Here is a 22467-nt window from a genome sequence, read left to right on the forward strand (position 1 = left end):
GGGAGGGGGAATTTGCTGGCTGGGCTCCGGCCTCCACCTCCGTTCCCCCTCGCCCCTGAGCCAGGCGCCCTCCCCCAGCCATTAGCATAGGCCTGCCCGGGGTTTACATGTCAGTCTGCACGTTGCAGCGGCCGGATCCAGCAGCCAGCAGCGCTGGCAGCCGCCCCGAGTCAGCTGCTTCCCAGCGAGGAGCGCGAGGAGCGGGAGGCAGCCGCAGGCCGCAGGCCTCCACGTTAAGGTGTCCTTGCCGAGATGCCGCCGTGCATACCCTGCCTCCTGCCCCGTGCCCCAGCACTGGGGGCCCAGCCACAGCCCGGTGGGATGGTGGTGGGGAGCAGCCTGAGTGCCTGGCTCGGTGTGAGGGCTTGGGAGGTGCAGAGACCCTCAGCAGGAGCTTTGGGGAAGGCCCCAGAGAGCTGCGACTCCCTGGGCCAGAAGCTCCAGCATCACTCTTCCCTCCAGCCCTTTGCTCCAGCCCTTGGTGGGGGCACATCCCAGCGTCCCCACAGTGCAGGGGACCAGAGCCAGTCCATGGCATAGGCAAGATCTTGCAGAGTCTTTGCTCAGGATGGCCCAGGCTCGTGCCCTCACAGGGCCAGTCTGTATCCAGGCACCACTGCTGCAGAGCTGGTGGGGGAAAGCTGCAGGACACAGCCTCAAGCCCCTGGCTTTAGTGGCTTTAGGTCTGGGGCTTTAGGTCTAGTGGCTTAGGTCTTTGGTGGCTTTAGGCCTGGGGGTACCACCAGTTGGACACTGGTTCCTGCCCATGGCTCCCACGTTTGCACGTGCCTGACCTACATTCTGCAGGAAGATGCAGGGTTTCTCATTGCCCCTTGTCCAAACCAGTTGTGTAGCATTGCTGCCTCTGTGAGGTGTCACCCTAAAGGATTCTACACTCCAGCAGCATCCTAAATCCTGTGGGATCCTCTGCCTGCAGTTTGGGCAACATGGGTATCATCAGGCAGTGGGTGGATGGGGCACCCCTTGCAGGCCTGGCTCGAGCAAAGGAGAGAGCTGCTATTAGGCAGCTGCAGGTCTCCCATGCTCTGTGTTTGCTGAGCCCTGGGATGGTGCCTTGCTGGGAAGAGCTGACAGTTTGTGGATTTTTATTTCTACATTAAAACCATCTAAGTATTCAGAACCAGCTCCAGCTACCGCTGCAGAAAGGCAGCTTCAACGTACAGAGCTCCCTGCCAAGTGTGCCCACAGGGTGCTACCCTCTGGAGCTCTCTGCAGAGTGCTGGCATCACGCGGGGAGCTTGCCTTGCTCCAGTGGCACCAAGCCACTTCTTCCGGACCTCAGTCCATCCTTGGGAAGCATTCAGGAAGATTCGGGTCATGCACCTGTATGGGGCAGAGATGGAGGGGTTTGGGGAAGGTGGAACCAGGAGCACGCACTGCCTGGCACGTAGGACATCATTGGGTAATGAAGGTGAGTGGTTGGCAGGGCTGATGCAACGAGCTCATTAGGAATTTGCTGTCACCTCAGCTGGACTCACCTGCCTTGCGTGCTGCTGCTGGGTGACTCTGGCTCTGTGTGACAGTCCCTGGGACCAGGAATAGCAGCCAGGGTGTCACATGCCCGCCCTGGCTCCCTGGCTGTCCCCTGCTGCTCTGCACGAGCGTGCTGCCAGCCACGCACGCCAGCGTCATGAGGCGGCTCCAGTGGCTGTGGAGGAATGTGCTGCTCCTCACTGGCCATGGGGACAAGAGGGTAACGTGTCTCCTGATGTGCAGGCAGGAGCCCAGGAGACAGACTTCTTCAGGAGTGGGCATGATATGCAGGGACCCTGCGGTCCGAGCCTGCCCCAGATAATGCACAATGCAGAAGTGTCAGGGCTGGCTGCTGGTCTGTTGGTGCCATGATGCTGGCTCTGAGTATCCCAGGTTCACTGGGTTTTCCCAGGGGGAACCCATGTGAGGAGCCCGTTGCCATTGTGTCCCAAGGGCTGTGAGGGGGCCACGTCCTACAGGGGACTGGCTGGTGGCTGTGATGGTGGTGGGTCCTGTGGAAAATGCACTGGGCACCAGCAGACTGCTGGCTGGAGGAGGCTAGGAGAGGAAAGCATTGTGGCCCGTGGACAAGGAATTAGTGTTGGTGTTTACAGAGCATTTGTTTAGGTTAAGCAACGTGGCTCAGAGCTGCTCAGACCGGCTCCCTGCCGCACTGAGTGGCTGTGGCTCAGTGCTGCTGGTCGTGCTGGGTGGCTGTCACCTCCTGCAGCACTGCCACCTGTGTTGGGGACATTCCAGGGATGTGCTGGTGGCACCAGCAGCCTGCAGCCATCCATGCACCAACTGTCCACTGGCTCAAAAATGCAGAGTTCAGCCCATGGCTGGAGAAGGTGGTGCCGAGCCGCTTGTGTGTGCATGGAAAAAAGTCTATCTATTTCCTAGAAGCCCATATAAACTGGAACCATCTCTCGATGAGGAGAGTTGAGTTAGGTTTCCCGATGCAAAGCGGCAGCTACAATAGAGAAAGAAAAATCCCATCCGGACCACCCACCGCCTGCAGAGCAGCCCTGGGGTGCGGGGTCCTGCAGGTGGGACGTTCAGTGCCTGCCAATGCGGGGCCGGCTCCCCACAGCTGCCCCAAACCCGGGGGAGCCACCTTAAGAGCTCTCCCTCCATAGGACCGAACGGGATACGCCAGGCGTTTCATATACCATATTCTATAGCCAAGGAAACCCTAACAAAGAGCCGTACGCTCTCACGTTTCGCTTCAGGCTTCTCCCTGCTGCAGCTGGGGCTGAGTTTTTAAAAATCTTTGTGTCATTATTTCGTTCCTCTTTTGATTCGGCCATAGAGGGACAAGGAGATGCCAAAGGAAAAGAATGGGCATTTAAGCAGAACTGGATTGAAGAGGCAGTGTGTGCGCAGAACAACAAGGCTTTTTACATTTCATATGATCTTATACATGGGCTCCATTCAGTATATTTCCCCTCTGTTTCATTTGAATGTACAGAATTAGCCATTCACATCCTCTGGAATTACGTCTCTTTCACATTTCCATGCGGTGCTGCCTCCATGTTCTGGGGGCTGGGAGTGCTGCTAGCTCAGCTGGGAGGCGCGGGCTGAGGTCAGAGCCTGTGCTGCAGGCTGGGAACAGCTTTGTCTTTTTTTGGAAAGTGCCAGATTTGATGCTCGGTGACTGCGGTCGGGGAAATATACGAGCATACACAAATGTATGTGTGTGCCGGAGCATGCGTGTGCCTGGTTGCAGTTGAGGGGGGTCTTTTTCATGTTAATCCTGCTGGATTTATGTCTTCAAATAGAAAGGCGAGCCTCAGGTTTCAGACATGGGCTGTGGTGGTTTGGGGCCACATGCGTGGCCCTATCATCCTGCGTGTCTGCTTGCGGCGGCCGCCTCATTGTCTGCTTGCGGTGGGGCTATTGAAAACAAATATTTATCATGCTATTTACCAAAGCTCCCCAGATGCTCCTACACATGTAGAAGAATTGGCCCAGAAAACTCAGAGAAACCGAGCTGGGAGTCCCAGGAAGAGAGCCAGCAGGGAGAGGTGCATGTAGCTGGTCCGGCAGAGAGAGGGAGCGTCCTGCAGCGTGCACTGCTGGACACAGGGGTCCCAGGGCACTGGCTGCCTTTAGGCTGCTCGTGGCCATCTGACCACATTGCAGAGCACAGCTGGCCCAGAGTAGTGTTGGCTCCTGTGCATCCTTCAGCCGCAGCCCCCCCACCGAACCTGGTTATTTATACCTTTCCTGTGTGTGTTTAATTATAGCAGAACCTGGCAGCGCTGCGGTGCTTAACGGTCTGCTGGCGTTTCCATTATGAGCCCAGTCTGGAAGGATTATATAGCTGGAGCGTTTGAACCCAGTCTCAGACAGAGACTTGGCATCGGGTCACAGTGCAAATAAAAAGGTTTTCAATTGGCTGATGGCAGGTTTGAGAAGGGAACATTTTTCACATCCTTAGCCCCTTCCGTTTGCTTCAGCGGCCTCCCTCTGTTGTAACGATTCTTGTTCATGATAAGGGCGGTGAGGCACTGGCACAGATTGCCCAGAGAGGTGCTGGATGCCCCATCCCTGGAGACTCTCAAGGTCAGGCTGGATGGGGCTCTGAGCACCTGACTGAGTTGTAGGTGCCCCTGTTCATTGCAGGGGAGTTGGACCAGATGGCCTTTCAAGGTCTGTTCCAGCTCAAAACATTCTATGACTCTGTGATGACACCAGCAAGCAGCAGTCAAGGAGCTGTGCCTCACCCTGCTGTGGCCACCAGGCAGAGTAAGAACAGGACCAAAAGCAATGTCTATTTTTATGCATGGGCATGTTTGGTTTATCCATCACAGCCTGGCCAGGGGGTGCTGCACGAGGTGCCCTGGCTGCTGGTCCCCAGGTGCTGTGCTCCTTCACGTTCCATGGGGATTGGGATGGGATGCATGCGCCTGCCCGCACCTCAGCCCTGCCAGGATGGCAAGGAGCCGGCAGGGCTCCTGGCAGGATGGTCACCATGGGAACTTTGGGGACCGGGGACATTCACAGAGGGTTGTAAAACCTGCAGCTGACAGCAGAGGCTTTCTTTGTTTCTTCCTCTGGGCCTGGCCCTGCTGTCCCTAAGCAGGCAGGCTGGCTCTGCATGCACATCCCTGGCACCAAGTGCTGGCCTGCTGTGTGGGAGCCCAGGGAACCTGTGCCCTGTCCACCCATGCTGGCCAAACAGAGTGCAGTGATGAGCTGCTGCGGGTCTGTGGGGGCTGTGCTTCTTCTCTCGAAGCTGCAGCACACCTATGCCCCTCTGCAGGCAGCCCTGCCCACTGCATGTGCCAGGGCTGTCCCCATGTCCCTGCTTCAAGACACCCCCAGCAGAGTAGCACTCTGGGAGCAGAACAGACCACTGCAGCTCCATTCTTCTGTGCTCCACGATCTCTCGTTCCCACAGCAGATGAGTCATCTGCTGGCACTTGGCTGGAAGATGGGCAAGCCCCCCCGTGGCACTGACACAGACTGGATGCCAACTCTCGGCCTCGCCTAGACATGGTTTGGGGAAGAGGAGATGCATTTCCCAGGAAAAAGCAGCAGGGTCTCCTCTTCCACACATCCAGGGGCAGGGCAGGCTGCTGGCTGCTTGGTGCAGGACTCACTCACCTCCTGCTAAGACAAGCCCTCTTAGCAACATATCTGTGATATGCAGATTTCCTCCCATGCCTCCTGTCAAAGAGAGCTATTTGCAGATGTGATCTCATCCTGACGCCCCCAAGTGTCGACCCTGATGCTCCTGTGCACCTTTTAGTTGTCACCTCTGCCTGCAATGCTGCCCAGGACCTTCTGGTTTTGCTCTCACTCCGTGCCGACAATGCTTGGCTGCCCAGGCTGGGACAAGGGAGCACATGGGTGCCAGGAAGGGCTGGGCTGGGGCACAGCGACCCATGCCTCTGCCCTGGTAATGCTGCTCAGCCCCCGAATGGGGAAATGTCAGGGCACTGAGCTGGGGAGTGCTATCAGGGCAGCACACGTGAAAGGGATTATTTCAAAGGCTTGGCCTATTCAGCGGCAGACAAGGGTGAGTCTCGACTCAACCAAAGGCCTTCCCTGCTCCTCCTTTTGCCAAACTTCAGGTCCGCGTGCCAGAAACATGCCACGTCGGGAGCTCTTCAAAAGAAAGGTCATCAGATTTCCTTGTAACAAAAGCAAGAGAAACCAAAGTATTTCTCCCTGACAGTGTTCTTGGAAACGGATGAATCATTTTGGCTGAAATTATATATTTTACATCTATATTTGTGTAGATAGTTCAGTGCTAGGCAGCCAACAAACGAGACAAAGCTCTGTTAAAGACAGTAAAGCATGGCCAAGTGGAAACCGGCTGAAAACCGGCGCTTGGAGTGGGAAGGGAGGCTGAGTGGAGCTCATGGAGCTTGGGATGCACACATGGTCCTCATGGTAGGCAGAGGAGGGAGGAGAGCAGGGAGCCAGGCAGCATGGAGTGATGTGCTAGGAAATGCAGATGTGCTAGAAGAGGAGAGCTCTGAGGGTGGGTGGCTTTTGTGCTGGGGTGGAAGCACTAAAGAGGATGGAGGGAGACTCAAGACCCTGGTTAGCACCTCCTGGTGCAGCACCATGAGATGAGAGATGGGTATGGACATCAGCACAGTCCACTACACCCCTCTCTCCCAGCATTACCATGCTCTGGATCTTGGAAGTTCAGCGGCAAGGAAAGTCAGGCTGCTGTTGCATGACCTGCTGTGGTTTTGAGGTGCTGTGGGGAGGGCAGAGGACTCCCTAGGAGCAGGGAGAGACTCACAGAAGTTAACGTGGTGCCACCAAGATGTGCCGAGCAGCCTCTGAAGACGGGAGCCATTGCCCATCCTTGGCCATGGTGGCCGGTAGGTGCTCAGTGCAGAGCCTCCTGCCAGCCTCAGTCATCTGCTGATGTTCCCCGGCCGTAAGCTGAGGAAGACCGGCGTGTGTGAGTCACTGGGCTCCACTGGCCGCCATCCACGTGCTCCATTTGGTGCTGCTTTGTGTGTGTGAGAGCGTGCTCCCTCTCCCAGCTGTGCATGCTTGCCTGCCAGCTCGCGGCTGATTGCCTTTGCAGCTGTGCTGGTTTTCGCCTCTCTTCGAGCTCTGAGAGCCTTGTCCATGGATGAGGGGAAAGGAGGAGGAGGACAAGGAGGAGGGAGGGAAAATGAAAAATAAATTAATAAACCAGCAGAGTGAGAGATGCCCTAGAGAAGGGGATGTCTGCTTGCACAGCTGTTGATCCCCCAGGCATTTGGTGTGCTGTTGTCCCCACGATGCCTCCACCACCAGCAAGCAGAAGATGTCACCTCCCCACACCTTCCTGAAGATGAATGGGAGTCCCTGCTGGAAGCCCCCCTGTTTGTCACGGGGCTGCTAGCTCCTCTGGGCACCACAGTGATTCCCAAGGCCTTGTCTCATGGCTTTGCACTCAATTTGGCTGCTTCTGGGTCTGCTTCTGCTCTCTCCGTGTGGTGATGGAGGACACCTTCCATGCACTTAGATGGACGGGACCTTCCTCAGTAGGCTCACACCATGGCACCTTGCAGGGGAACACCAAGATGTCCCAGCACCAGGAGGTGTTTGCAGGTAAGTTCTGCTCCCCACCTGCTCCCTTTGCAAAAGGTCAGCAATGGGTTGTCCAGGGTCCTGGTTCCTGGAGCATCCCATGGACCACATAGCCCCTAGAGGGTCCTGCATATCAGGAGCCATTTAAGATCTTGAATGCCATCCTCTCCACTAGGTTGCTGGGGACATGGCATTGTCAGTCCAAAGCTTTTTTCTCTGTATCACAGGGAACTTTACCAAATGGCCCCAATCCCAACACATCTCAAAAAATCTGCAATGGAGTGGCACTCACTGCAGGGGGCCTTGAGAGGATGACTAGGACCAGGTGTTCTGGCTTTTGGACCAGCCCAAGCAGTATGGGATGTACTGCACACCACCTTGCTCCTCTGCAACTTATGATCAGTGGATTTGTTCAAGGCCCCACAGCCTTCAGAATGTTCTCTCCCACTGAGGACTTTCCTGAGTGGTCTCTACAGGGGGCTGCTATGATTTCCTGCTGCCTGGCTGTGCTCATCCTGCCTTTTTCCCAGCAGCAGCAGCAGCCCAGAGCCCAGCTTTGCTCTATCTGGCGTGGGTGTGTGTCTGCGGGATCCAAGGTCACCCACCTGCAGGACACCTGTGCGGATGAGATCAGGCAGGGCCCCAGGGACAGTTAGGCCAGGACAGAGCAGTGGTTTCCCAGCAAGGGAATGGACGGGCTGGAACTTCCTCAGCAGGTGGGAGCGTACGGATGTGATGGGAAAATCACTTGGGAGGGACCTGAGCTGGTGTTTAGCCAGCCTGGAGCAGGACCAGGAGGACTTTATGTTTACAACCTTACAACCTACGTGCATGCTTCAGACAAAGAAAGGCATTTTCCCACCACCTCCTCATTACTCATGGCGGCCTCTTGCCGCCAACTCGACCTGGTGCATGGTCCATGGACTTTCCCCGGGTTGCAGAGGCCGGGGGTGGTTGTGGAAGAGCTGCTCTAATCAGGGACTTTGCCTCCCGCCTGGGTGCAGGAGACAACTTGGTGGCACCTCCTGGCACGGGGCTGTCCCTGCCGGCCAGGCCGATGTGCGTGGTGGGGCTGGCACGCAGGTGGAGCGGGAGGAGGACTGGGATGGGGAGAAAGGTGCTGCATGTTAGCAGAGCCTCCTGCCCCTGTTTGGAGGAGCAGGAGAGCCGTGGTGCCCCTATAGAACAAGGAGGCACAGCTGGCTCCCTGTCTCAGGAAGGAAGAGCAGCGCTGGATGAGGAGCCCCCAGCCCAGCCCCATCTGTCCCCGGGGCACAGCAGCCTGCTCTCACCCCTCTCCTTGACAGCCTGGCAGTGGGAAGGCCAGGCAGTATCCAGCACGGCACTGTGCCAAGACAGTCTCCCGCTGTCGCTATTTCCCCTGCCACCTGCAGGTCCCTGCTGCCCCCTCCCACCACCCTGTCCCATCCCATCCCGCGTGGGTGTGTGGGGGCCTTCCCCCCCGCATGCTGCCACTGCCAGCAGCCCCTCCTCCCCACCTGGGAAACAGGCTCCCTTCTCTTCCCAGCCCACTGTGCAGACACCAAACTTTGCACGTAGCAAATGGAGGCGATTTCCTCCTTAGTGGTGGCACATGGAAAGTATTGAGCAGTTTGTGGGTTTTTTTTTTTTTTCTCCTTCTGTATTTTTTCCCCCTTCCCTCACCCAGCAGGCTGTCAGCATGCCGTTGGACACAGTGTTAGGGCTCCCACTCTTCTCTGCTTGTGTACATCTGCTCCTGGTCATCCTGCACGGCGCTGAATGTCAGGAAATGACTTAATCAGGGAGCGAGCAGGGCTGGGCTGACACGGCAGGGGCAGGAAAGGAGGGAGCAGGGAGAATTGGAGGGGTTATGGGGAAGCTGGGGCAAGGGTGGGGCTTTTGGAGATCCCTTGTGCTGCTTTTCCCTCAGTGGGAACAGTGCACAGCAGGGGGATGGAGCTGGGGGAGATGGAGCTGCACCCACTGCAGTGAGAGGCTGGTGTTGGGGCATGGGGAGAGGAGGTTGGTGCAGGTGACAGGGTGAGGCAGTGTCTCTCCCTTCCCATCTGGTTGGTGTCCGCAGGGTAGGTTTGCTCACAGAGGGGGCACAGGGATACATCTTCATTTGCATTTCCAATGAAACATTATCTACCATTTACTGGGTGGTCACCCTGCCCATGGCTGGGGGTTGGAACTAGATGATCTTGGAGGTCCCCTCCAACCCAAGACATTCTATGATTCTATGGTTCTACCAGTAAGCAAGGAATGTAAAACCACTCAGCAAATACTGGAGAAGAGCCCTTTGCTCATCCTGTGAATGGTTAGGGGCCAGAACACAGCTACACTGCATGTATTGATGTGTGAGTTGTCCATCAGTTGGTGGGACTGGGAAGGCCAAGGGAACCTTCTGGCTGAGATGAGGACCTTTCTGAACACCCAGCACTTGACACTGTCTGCTCTGACAAGGACAGGGGAGGTTCAGATTGAATATCAGGATAAAGGTCTTTTCAGAAAGAGTGGTGAGGTATTGGAATGGGCTGCCCAAGGAAGTAGTGGAGGTGTTCAAGAACCGTATGGATGTAGCACTGAGGGACACCGTCAGTGGGCACAGTGGGGGTGGGTTGGTGGTTAGAGTAGGTGATCTTAGAGGTCTCTTCCAACTGTAACGATTCCACTTTTCTATGATTCTAAGAAGATGCTGAGGATCCAGAAAGGACAGGTGCCATGCGTCATGAACAGAGGGTGGCAGCAAGCTTTGTACCAGGGCTTGTGAGCTACTTTGTTGGGATTTCTGCCATTGAGAGTACTTGTCCCCAGAGAGTACTGGGCCCCCTGCAGCACAGCTGTGCTGCCTCTGAGCCAGCGCAAGGGCAGGCAACAAAGCAGCATGGAGGGGCCAGGGATTGTGCAAGGCACCAGTGGCAGAGCCCAAAAGCTGTGTGTGTATGAGACTCTTCTCTGGGAGACGACAGCAGCTAGATGGGTATATACACCTAGCATACAGACACCTGGGAGCTCCCGGTGCCAAGAGTTAGTCACCACGAGGACACGGCCCAGGCCCCTTGCTGGGAGTAAGTGACTCATATGGAAGCCTGTGGGACCAGAGCTTCGTTGCTCTTGGCACTGGGGCCAGACAGATTTAGCACCAGGTTGGGTACATCCTTCAGGAGTGGTAGAGAGAGCCCTTTGCAGCATGCTGTGCCATTTCAGGACAGCACATATGCTCTCTGGAACAAACATCCTGTGAGAGCCCATCCTCTCCATCAGCACTCTGCCATGCACTTGAGGAGTCGAGAAATGTACCGTGAACTCTTAAATGGTGTGGGAAGAAGGGTGAGTTTTGCAGCTGGCAGCTCACCAGCTCAGCTCCGTGCTGGGCTGTTGCTGTGGTTTATGAGCCTGCACACTGAGGAGCTCCCCCATTCCTGCTGATGTGAGCTGGACAGGTGGAGCAGATGCCATCCCCCTGCTGCAGTAGTCCCACTTGCAGGAGCCTGCAGTACGTGAGGGCTGGAGCAGTCCTTCAGGGAGGAGGCTCTCCACCTGACTGCCTGCTGTTTGTCCTCTGGACCTTTTCCTTCCTCTCAAAAAGCGCCCATCTGAGTCATGTTGGAATCCCTTCCCTGCCACTGCTCCAACAGCACATCGCACACAGGGATCACTGTATGTGTGCAGAGCTTGTGCTTTGCCTTACCTCAGAGTATGCTCCCTGCGACCCACTGTCCTCCCACAAGCCCCTCTCCCTGAGCTCATTAGAAGATTTCTTTCTTCCTTGGCACGTTTTCCATCCAAGTCTGCTCTTTTGTCTCCCAAGATCTAAATGCTCTCCAAGTTCTCCTTAAGACCTAAGCCCTTTTCTGCAAGCTGCAGCCCTGGCATGGGCACATCTGGATCGAGGTGCCACATATTCCAACCAGGACCCAGCACAAAAGAAAGACATAAGCAGCACACATGCACAGTGGTGGCGGCGACTTGAATGGTTCAGACATGCAGATGCAGAACTGCTCCAACAACTTGGGACGGGCTGATCCAAACACCGGTGGACTCAGCTCTTGGGGACCAATGGCGGAAGAGGCCACCGTGGGGTGACGGGAGATGCAGCCCATCAGGAGTGAGGGGAGGGCCCAGGAGACTGGGCCATATGCTGCCCACCCACGCCATGCAGGAGGCATGCTGGGAAGGCTGGGCTGGGGTCCCCCACTCCTCACCACCCACAGCTGCAGGTGCGCAGTTCTATTTTGGCACCTGCATCCTGGCTCTGCTATAAGTTTGGACCTGGGTCCTCCAGCCACACTCCCCACATTGTCTGCATGCTCTGTAGCTACCTTCTGGCTCCTGGAAGCAAATCAGCACCTGGGCATCCCCCAGCTCTTCTTGGCCCTGCACCCATTCACCAGTTAGCCAGCAAGCTGCATCCCCAGGAGTCACCTGGAGGGAGCTGGCACTAATTGGGAGCAGCTCCTGCATTGTAGGAAGATGCATGAGTGGTGGATGGACCCTCCCTGCAGCAGGAGGTGCTGGGCCATAGGGATGGAACTGTGCTGCCTGCAAGCCCTGGGTGAGGCTTAGTCAGAGCGCTGGTGCCGTACGTGCAGCCTGGCACTGAGATGGGGTGTGAGCCTCCGTGAGAGGCAGGGAGGGAGGGCCGTGATAAACCGGCCCTGGTAATTAATTCTCACTCCCGATTGCATGTTTGCTCTTCAAAACGTGAAGAGCCCTGGGCAGGGCTTGGTATGGCTTTCAACAGGCACCTTCTTTTATCTGAGCTATTTCATCAAATCTGTTAATTGTATCTATCTTGAGCCCTGGGCTTAGGATGGAGACTTCACATCAAATAGCTACTGCTTGTAGTGGCTCCTAGCTGGGCACTGGGCTCCACTCTGAGGCTGTGAGGGGGGGGAAGAGACCTCCCAGATGAGGATTTCATCCCAGGCTCGCTGCAAACACCCTTCTGGCCCTGCTGGGTCAGCTGGGGGCTGAAGAAGGCTGTCAGACTCTGAGTCTGGCAGCTAAGCAAGGAAGGCGTTTCCTGCACCGGTGACCTCTAAAGGATATCAAAGAATCATAGAATCATAGAGTTATTAAGTTGGGAAAGACCACTAAGATCATCTAGTCCAACCATCAACCCATCAACCATCAGCCCACTAATCATGTCCCATGGTGCCACATCTACCCATGTCCTGGCTGTGCTCATGTCAGTCAGGAGAATATAGCCACCTGAGGCTTGATAACAAGTCATATCTGCATGGTTTTAAATTGGGAGCAAGTAATCTTGGGAAAAATCTTATCTGAAAATCAAGCAGTGAGGATTATCCCAAAATATATGGGCTCGGCACCAAAGCTCCTTGTGTAGCATTGACATGAGGGATCACTTACAATGATGTCCCTCTTGCAGAAGCTGGCTGTCTAGCACTAGGAGGCTCCCAAGGATCCCAGTCTGTCCTGTACATGTTCCACAGACAGCTCATTAACTTCTACTGAATGGCCCAATGTCTTCTTTCTTTCACACAACTATTTTAAAGCCTCTCTGCAGGCCCTCCAGGCATCCCACCCTCTTGCTGGCTTCCCTTTTCACAACCCTCTCCAGCCCATTTCCACTGCACTTTGCCCCAAGCCACCCTTCAGAAGATCTTAGCTGGGGCCAGAGTGGAGATGCACTGGAAGACCATGGCAGCCAATTACAGACTCCTTTCCCACCTCACAGCCTGGATGTGTAGCTCCACCACGGTGGAGTCATTGTCCCCAGAGGTGTTCAGAAACCTTGTGAATGTGGAACTGAGGGACATGGTTAGTGGGCATGGTGGAACCTTAGTGATTCTATGACTGATTCAGGCAAAGACATGAGAAGCTTCAACAGGGCTATGGAGGAAACAGCTGTGATCTGCACATAGAAATGGCAGCAGGTCAGAGCCCTCCTAGGGCTGCTCTTGGCCAAGAGGCTCCAGACCAATGGGTCAGGTCAGCCAGCACAGGCTTGCTTCTCTGTCAGAGACTCTCAGTGACATGAGAGACAATAAATGGCTTTGCTGCCTTCAGTGTCCTGCATCTCTGGGCCACATGTCATGTCTGGAGCTGGTGGGGCCATTTCTGACCAAGTGCTGCTCCTGCGAGAGGAGCTCCTGGGTCTGGGCACTGCAGTGAGGAGGAGGTGTACAGGAAGCCTCTCCCAGGCAGGACCTGTCATCACACAGGAGTGCTAGGTGGTGGTGAGGGACCATGTAAATGATGGAGGTGATTGGGTACATGAGGAGGAAGGTCTGCATCTGGCAAAGCTCTAACTGCTCACTGCCGGGACTTCTCCTCTGGGACATGGGTAGTGGTCCCATAGGCTCATAAACCACCTCTTATCTGGCCAGTGCTTGAATCACCCCAGAGGCACAGCAATACTCAGTGCAACTTCATCGCTGCCCTTCCCAAGCAGGGGCTGCTCCCTTCCCCCAGCTGTCTGCCCACACTTGCTGAGGGAGCACCGAGCCCTTTAACTCCAATCACAAATCCTGGAAATGATTAGCGGGCTGTCATCACTCAGCCGCACCGGATATCGGGCACGGGGCATTTCCGTCCCCTGTAATTAATGGTGTGCAGGACTGCCTGGCTCTGTGGTGGGCAGGGGAGACGCAAGTCAGTGGTGGGTGTCACACCTCCCCCTCTCACCGCTCGGCTGGGAAAACTGCTGGACCAAAAAGCGGGGCAAAGAATAAATTCATTCATGGCTGGAGGTAAGGACAAGGCGAAAGGGTTCACCGAAGAGTTGGGCCTCTCCTGTCTGGGAAAAGAAACAGAAAGCAGCTCTGGGAGGGGAGACTAGGGCAGCCCCCTTCACCGATGCGCAGCACTGCACTTTGTGCATCCCTCTAGGGGCCTGGGAACTCAGTGGCCCGCTGGTCCCCTGTCCCTTTCCGGGTGCCCAGGGTGGCTGCCAGCTCCTGCCTGGTGGAGGGGGTGTCACCGAGCACCCCGGCCCTGCCTCATGCCCCAGCCTTTGTTCCCCCACTGCCTGCCCTGTTCCCAGGGTGCTCCCCAGTTCCCTGGCTGCCAGCTGCCTAGCAAGAGTGCTCCCTGCCCGGCGTGAATGCTGCACATCCATCCAGCAGCCTGCAGGCCCTCCACTCAAACGCTTCATTGTGCAGCTGGCCAGGCTACGTGAGCCTGGCTACGTGGAAGCTGCTCTGCTTTGAAGCTAACTCTTTCTTTTGAATCAACAGAGCTCAGTGGTGCAATTGTAAAATTTCCCCTCGTTGGCCAAACTCCTGATGTTAACAAAAACTCCCTGCTATGTAAATGGGCCAGATGCTGTGGGATGCTGTCTGCAGGCTCACGTACCCTCTGTGTGCTGTGGGAGATGCTGGATCGGCATCTGTGGGCTTCTTTAGCGGGGCAGAGGCTATGTGTCCCCCAGCCAGTGCAGAGACATGGCCCCCCTCATCCTCTTGCTGCTGACCTCATGTGAAGTTCTCCCCCCTCTGTCAGCTGGCCCTGCTGAAATCCTGGCTGAAACCATCTCCAGCATGGTAGTAATCACCTTAGGAAAATGGCATGAGGTTCCAGATGACTAGGAAGAAAAGGCAGATAGATAGATAGTACCTAGCCTCAAGGAGTGGAAACGCAGCTAGTTGACTGTGGACCCGCTGGTCCCCGGAGCAGGTAAGCTCTCTGTAGGACTGATTAAGACAGCAAGGTGAGAAGTAATAGCCAGTGCAGATAGTCAGCAGCCTGACTGTCTCCTACAGCAGGGCTTTGGGTCGTATTACGTTTGCTGCCAATGATTAGCCAAGTTGCAGCTGCAGGCCCTTTGGAGATCAAGATGGGAGTTCAAGTAGATTATGGCACTGATGGAATGGAAATAAACAGGATGCAATGGAGTGAAGGCAAATGCAAACCCCAGCATTTAGACGGATAATCCGCTGTGTGCATATCCAGGGGGCAACAAGGCCTTCAGCAAAGGATATGGATGTCATTATGGTGGTGGGTGTTGTTACTGACTTGGCAGCACACAGATGTGAAAACAAATGACTCTGTTGGGGCATGTTAACAAAAGGGCCACGTATACCATGTATGCTGCAACCATTTGATTTCATGCAGCAGTAGGAAAGCCGCGTGATTTCTGGTTCTCTCCGGTTTTGGCAATGCAGTTCAAGAGAGGTGTAAACTTCTTAGAGTCTGTGGAAGCAGCCTAGTAACCATGACCTATGAGTAAAGGTTGAAAGAACTATATTTTTTTAGTCTGCAAAGGAGAAAAGGAAAGGGAAACTGTAATAACGTTCAGATATGTAAATAGGCCTAAAAAAGGAACAGGATAGATTGTTCTCCATCTCCAGGAGGCATAAGGTCAGACTTTCACCTCTTTAAGCCCATAGCAGCTCCTATCACCTTCATACCAAGTATCTTCTCTAGAAATTTCCAAACCCAAGGTGGTCAAAGGCTCCTAATCCTGCAGAAATGGGAGCAACCAGAAAGGCTCATTGCATCATTCTTGTCTGCAAGAAGCATATGAGAAGGTTTCCTGTATGGATTCCTCATCCTTTTCTGGCTGGATTTCAAGGGAATATTTAGAGAAGTGATGGATGAAGTCTACCCTTTACTGTGGCTGAAATTAAGCCACTAATCCAGGGTAAAATGCAAGTGTGGGGGAAATATCAGCCCCCGAGTGAGCTTTTAGGAAGGCAAAAGATGGAAGACTCTCCACTAGGCCTTGCAGCAGTCCTTTAGGAAGAGAACAAAATGAAGCTGGCAAGGGAAGCTAATTCACAGCAGTCCTTCAGAGCTGTGCCAGCCTTCACCAGGACTCTGCTAAAGGCAGATCTGAGCTACCTTCCTTTTCACACATACCTGGTGCCATAGCCCGCAGCTGCACATCTTGCACAAGAACTCCCCTCGTGCCTTTGTGGTTCAGCCCAGTGTGAAGAACACAAACCACCCCCTTCAAACCCAAAAGCATCTCAAAGAGTGGCTCAATCCAATGCCTGTCTCTGCGTGGAGGATAAGCACGTTCACAGAGGCTGGGTGGAGGCTGGATTGAAAAACTAGGCCCTAAGCCTCGCTGACACAGAAAAGCCAACCCACAGTGCACATCAAGGGAGGCATTGGCAAGGAAAGGGCTGGCTGTTGCCTGGATTACAGCATCGAAGCAAGGGAGGTCTCTGTGGTGAAAAAAGCTGTCAAGAGCAGAGGAGGGCTGGACTGGAGACATTCCCCACAGTTTTATAGGATTTTCAGAGGCCAATGATCCATTTTCTGCTCCTCAGTGATTTCACAGACCAGTGACATCAGTGATCTCATGACCCTTTAATAAAGGATTGTTCCACACTCATCTCACTGTAATGGTGGAGGATCAAACTAAGGGAAATACCTTCTTCCAAGGCTTCATGTAGCAGGTCAAGAGTATTTGACAAGGCCATTCCAAAGAGAGAGCAAAATCCCCTGTGCTCAGGAGGGAGAAGAAAAGGGGCACAGTGGAGAATACAACACAGACTTTGGAAAGTACCTTCTCTGGCTGTCCTGCTTGGCCCCAGCAGCTGACTCATTCCTATGGGGATGGAGAGGTACATCTCCTCACCCAGAAACTTTCAGGAGCTACAAACAGCTCCAGAAATTCCCAGCTTTAACTGGAAACCAAAAGGGATTGTGTCTACACTGTTGATTTCTACCAGCCAGCACTGCTTTGCTGCTTGAGGGTGTGAAGTGGGGAGACCAGTTACACCAGCCAAATGTCTCATAACATCTCATTTTGGTATCTGGCAGGCTTGTTCAGGGGGCTGAGCTTGGAGGAGTACCATGACCTCCTCTCCTCCATGTTTGACCATGGTGTTTGAGAGAATGAGTCACACATTTTGCATTTGGAGCTCCTCATCATTCCAAGAGAAAAAGCCATGCTTCCGGCATCCCTTGGCGTGTGGGTTTCCACTCATCTGTCAATGGCCGGGCAACATGCCATCTTCAGGACAAAATGGCTTCTCCTTCGTTCCTGTGCCATTAGTTTATCCCTTAGGATTTAACGAATTTCCTCCAAGGCCTCCAAGTCTTTTGAACAGCCTGTCTGTGTGGAGAGAGCTCAGTGCCCAAAGATTTTGCCGTCAATCCCTCAGTGCACTGTGGCCACTCATTTATATCCATGTGCATCACTGGTGCATCAGAGAGGCTGTCTCTTCCTTTCTCTTGATTTCTGCAAGTCAAGAACATATATGGTCAGAGTGAATTGTCCCCTTTGCTGCTGCAGCCCTCTATTTTCAGGCCGCAGAGGTGCATCTGTCCCTGCAGATCATCAACTGATGCTATGAGCAGGGTATCCTTAGGAAAAGGTTAGGAAACCATATTCTCTCTTTTTTCCTGGTGGAGGAAACATTAGATGAATAAAAACCCCAAGGCAAGCCTGTCAGAGCAGGCCTTCTTGATCTGAAGAAGTCAACTAAAAGAGTGCAGGTTGTCACCAAGTGGTCCCTCACTTCAGGGAGCACATAAACATATCTCCTTGTATGGTTAGCTGGCTTTCTCCTTGGCATAGACAAAACCCCAGGAACGCTCCCCTGTCTCACAGGAGGTAGTAAACAAGCCCTGGACCTCATCCCTTGGCTCCAGGGCACACAGTTGCAAGGCTCCTCTGATCAGTGTGGGAGGAAGCGCCTCCACCCTCTTTATGGCTGCCCGGTAATGAGCCCCAGCTGTAAGCCTCTCTCTTCCATGCCTGGAAGCCCAGGCTGGCCTTGCCGTGTGGGGCAGGGGCTGTTTAACCCATTCCCTGGACGAATGGATGGGTGAAGGGATGGATGGATGGATGCTTGCTCAGCCAGGTTGACCAACTGAGTTGCCAGAAAGCTGCCAAAGAGGTGGTGGTGTTGAGAGGAATGGAAAGGGTTCTACTCGTTCCCCATATGAAGGCACCCCAGGGAGTTTTCCCCAACCCCAGGGCTGTCCCCAGCACCTTCTCCACAGAGTGTTCCCAGCACTGTCAATCTGGGGAAATCCATGCTGTGAGCACATGGGTGTGTGGGATGCTGCAGGATGCCCTTTTGTCTCCTGGCTGAGCATCTCGGCAGCACCTGGGATTTGGCTCCTTCTTTTAGTCAGATTTTGGCCATTAGAGAAAATCCATGGAGAGGAACCATCCCCGTCTGGCTCTGGCGTCCAGACGCAGGCGAGTGGCCAGGCAGCCGCTGGTGTGATGCCTACGTAGCACCGCACCATGGAGACAGGGCAGGGGATTCCTGAGGTGACGGGGCTACAGCGCGAGAGTGGAGTGGCACGGGATGGTGAGAGGCTTTCTATACTCATATAGCTAATAGACTAATTAGCAAGGAGCTTGAAACTTGGCCGTGTTTGTTGTCAAATGCAGGCCTCTTTCCAAGCAGTGTTAACAGCCTTCCCTTTTCATTCCGGGCACATTGTACAGCCGGTGCTTTTCTGTCGCTTCACAGAGGATGCTTCATTTAGTAATGGATATAGACTGAATGGCTGTAGGTGACAAAAGGGTCAGGAGCGAGGGGTGACCAGGAGGGGGCTGAAGCTGTGGCTGGGAGAGCAGTGGGAGGCTGGGAGCGGGGATGAAGGGGGCACGTACCGAGCCATGTGTAACGTGGGAATGACAGGGGGCTGCAGGGTGCTGCGTGGGCTGCCAGCAGAGGACGGAGGAAGTGGGTGAGCTGAGCTCTCCGAGCACCTGCTGGTGGAGAGGGGGCCTGTAGCGGTGAGCAGACTGCCTTGGCAAAGGTGTGCTCCAAGCCACAGGTACGGCTCCCTTGCCGTTTGCCCGCTTCTAATTGAGATGCCAACGTTTAAACGATCCCTTTGAAAATGGTCCCCTTTCACAACAGAGACAAAAGTTCACACGGGTGAAAGGCTCCGGGCGCTGGCAGGACGTTGGCAGCGTGTGGGCAAGGGGTGGGCAAGCTTCCCCGCTGCTGGGCTGCCAATGCAAATCTGCCAGCGCAGCTGAGCTGAGTCCAGGGGGAAGCGGGAGGGTTTCCGCTGGGTTCCCACAAGTGCTGAGCTGTGGCTGTGCCTGCCATCACGTCTTCCTACTGCCTTTGTAGGCGGCCTGGATAATGGTTATTCAGTGCTGTAGGAGCGGGGAGTCTCGCCCCCATGGGGCCACCCATCCATCCGGACACCTGGCATGTTGGTTCCCTCTTGCCTCCCAACTGGCATGCTCCAAGCTCTCCAAACCAAGCAGAGAACCTGGCTTCAGCTGGCAGAGCAGGGCTGGGGTGTTGGCAGCATGCTGCTGTCTGCCTTCCTTTCATGGGACAGCACCAGTCCCATCCCAACAAAATGGGGATGGGGCAGAGGGAGGCTGGCAACAGCCCCCAGTAGTGTAACCTGCCTTGAGGACACATACCTGCTGGGGAGATACCTTGCTGCTTCCCCCTGCTGCTTTCTGCAGCTTTGCAGGAGCCTGTGTGCAACCCAGGCCGGAAGCAGGGGAGATGCCTGCAAGCCTGGCTGCTCCTCAAGCACTCCACAGTGCCTGGAACAAGGTATAATTGACACCTTCACCACACACTTTAAACACCGCCTCAGCCAAAGCACCTGCCAGCCACACACAAATATTATCTGGGTGTCATGGCAAAGGTTGGGCTGAGGGCCGAGAGCTGGCGCAGCCTCCCCCCAAGCTCCACAAAGGCTGCTTGCCTGCGGCTGGCTCTCCTGCAGATGCTTGCAGTGACATGGCATCACTACTGCTGTTTGCCTTGGATGTGGGCCGAATGCTTCTGGAAAAGCAACGTGGAAGGCAGCTGGTGTCGAGCGGGTACAGCGTGCCTGCCGACACCATGGTTCACGTCACAGGTATGGCCAGGTGGAAATTGCCCCACACCTCAGAAGCAGGATGATGGTTTGGCAGAGGCATGACTCCATGACAAAAGCCATGCCTGAGAGTGTTTGACGCATCCGCACTCAAACATGAGATCCTTGAAGCCAGTAAACACATCCAAAAGCATGTCCCCTCCTGCTGCTGCTGGAGGTGCAGGTAGGATTGACTCCCTCTAGCAGCAGATAGAAGACCTAATATCATGTGTGTCATTTGAGTCCTCTTATGCCCTGGCCCCTTGCCACCAGGATTTGTCCTCTGTCTGCAGACCATCAGGTTTGCTTTTCTTGCAAACCTCAGGTTAGCCAGCCCATGGACTGCCTGGGAGCTGGCCACTGTGTGCGGAGCGTGATGAGCCACCACGACACTGCGGGTGCACTCCTGTTGCTTAGCTGAGCCACCAGCAGAGCTGCAACGAGGCAGAGGGACATCTGAGGTAGCTATGCAGCCTGCAGTGCTGAACCTCAGCACTGACAAGCTCAAAGTCTCAATATTTAGACCCTGGGCTTGAAGTTTTCCATGAACGTCAGCTTCTAGTCTGGAAAATAAGTTCGGAGACAGGGTCAAGTTTCCAGCTGAGAAGAAAGAATGATCTCACTAGAAAGCAGGTTAATTCCAGAGCAGCGTTTCCCAAATGGAGCACTCAATGCTAAGCTCCCCAAAGCAGCGCTGGCAATGCATAGTGGGGCCAGGCTGTTTCCTGGTGTGCCAGCTTTGCTTCATCATTTCCTTCATTCTTCTGCCTCCTGTCAGTGCAGAGACCTGGCTGCTTCTGCATTTCCTGCTCCTTTCTAAGTTTGCCTTTCTGGATCTGGATATCTCATCAGGTTTCCGGACGCTGGTAATTCCCACCCATTCATCTCCCTCTACACTCACATGGCTGCTAACTAATTTGTTGCTCATTTGGGATCCGGGCCTGGAGGCCGGGCAGCTCTTCATCCATGCTTTCTGCTTCTTAAACTTCTTCTTCCCCTCCCCTGTGACCTGCTTGTTTCTTACTGGGGACTGGCAGGAGGCAGGGGTTCCTTGCTCTGAAAAGTCTGTGCCCGTAAAAGGGCCTTCAACACATTTTGTCTGTTGTCAGCAAGACCTGGCTTCCCTCACCTGCCTTCAGGTGTAATTCTCCTAGTGGAGTTACGTCTGAGTGATTTCCACAGGTAGAAAGGCAGAACCAAACCTCCTGGGACCTCCAGTTGGTACAAGCACCACGATTAGCCCCACATTTCTGCCACAAATGACGGTAAGCAGAAAACTGCCAGACAAATGGAACTTTGGATATCCATCCATTAGAAGCATGGCACTGAAGAGCCCCCATATCTGGTTTGCTCTTTAGGCTTGGACTGCACCCAGAGGTATGGGCTTTGCATAGCTACTCACGGTAGCTTCGTAAGTCAGGCTGCCTGGGTTGTCCTACCTCACTGAGCATGGTGAAGGCAGGCCAGGGTGAGTGAAGAGTGTACAAGCTATCTCCAATCCAGCTTAGTCATGTTTGATAGGTATTTACTCACACATCTGCTTCAAGAAACCTGTATCACCTCTCACAAAGGAAATCATTATTTTGCTGCACTGAGTGTTTACACTACAAATGTGCCGCGTGTCTGTGGTTTGTTATGCTGCAGGGGTGAGGGGCAGGGGCAGCGCCAAGGCCTGGGCTTGGGCCAGGCCAGCAAGGCGCTGTATGGACAGGAAGACGTTAGAAGCTGCTTTCATGCAGCGGTCACTGTGTGCCAGGCCTGCTTATATATTTAACACTCTTTAATGCTTTTACCCTCTGACAGCTAGATGCTGCCCAGGGGCATTGTCTGGGCCAAAAGTGGGCGAATGCAGGTGCTGGTAGCAGCGACACGTGGCTGGCAGCCATCAGCATGAGGGCTGTGGCAGTGGGAACGTCCTCAGAGAATAGTGTGCTCCCCACCAAGTGGAGACACCCGGCTGCGGTTATGCCAGGGCCGGTTTGGAGCAGCCAAGCTGCTACGTGCCTGCTGTCCAGTGCCTGACACTGCTGGGACTTTCCAAACCCAGCAGTGTCACCCACGTGCGTAACCGTTACCGAAGCTGCTGACTCATGGGTTCAGCACACCTCCAGCTGTGAAACAGCTGGAAACCTCGTTCATCTTTGGGAGATGAGGAGGAGAAGGAGACAAAGGTTTAGTTAACTCCTAGCTGGCCCATGACATAATACACAGAGGTGCATGGGAACAAACCATGTCTGAAAAAATGCTCCACTGTGTCTGCTCTTTCTTTTCCTTGCCTTCCCTTTGCCTTCTCTTTGCCTTCCCTTTCCTTCCCATTGTCTTTGCACATTCCCTAGCCTTCCCTCTGAGTTTGATGTGAATGTAGAAGGAAGTGTGCCTGAGCACGGAGTGTGCATTTTGGGTGAATGTGGGGAGCTGTTTGAGAGCAGGGCTGTAAGGGCCTCTCTTTGCCCTGTGGACACCTCAGGGGCATGGGCACTGGGCACAGCCTGCATGTTGCTGGCACGGCTGGCAGGCAGCATGCTCCTGAGCACGGCATCAGAGGAGGAGGCGCATGGCCTTGGGACAGTCACAGTTCCTCTTTCCTGAGCTGAAACCAGCAGGCAGGTTGGGGTGCCAGAAAAGCCTTCCAGCCCGCTGGGAAGCTCGCAGTCAACTCACATG

At 54.6% G+C, this 22467-nt stretch overlaps 1 long non-coding RNA gene across 1 annotated transcript; it reads right to left on the reverse strand.

The window, feature by feature from the left end:
* Nucleotides 14880–17621, reverse strand: LOC110397108. The gene is made up of 2 exons (XR_002437546.1): nt 17584–17621; nt 14880–17188 (listed from the first exon to the last, which is right to left on the reverse strand). It is a non-coding gene; the product is annotated as an uncharacterized LOC110397108 (long non-coding RNA).

Source organism: Numida meleagris, chromosome 3 (assembly GCF_002078875.1).
Source record: "Numida meleagris isolate 19003 breed g44 Domestic line chromosome 3, NumMel1.0, whole genome shotgun sequence".
NCBI classification, from domain to species: Eukaryota; Metazoa; Chordata; class Aves; order Galliformes; family Numididae; genus Numida; species Numida meleagris.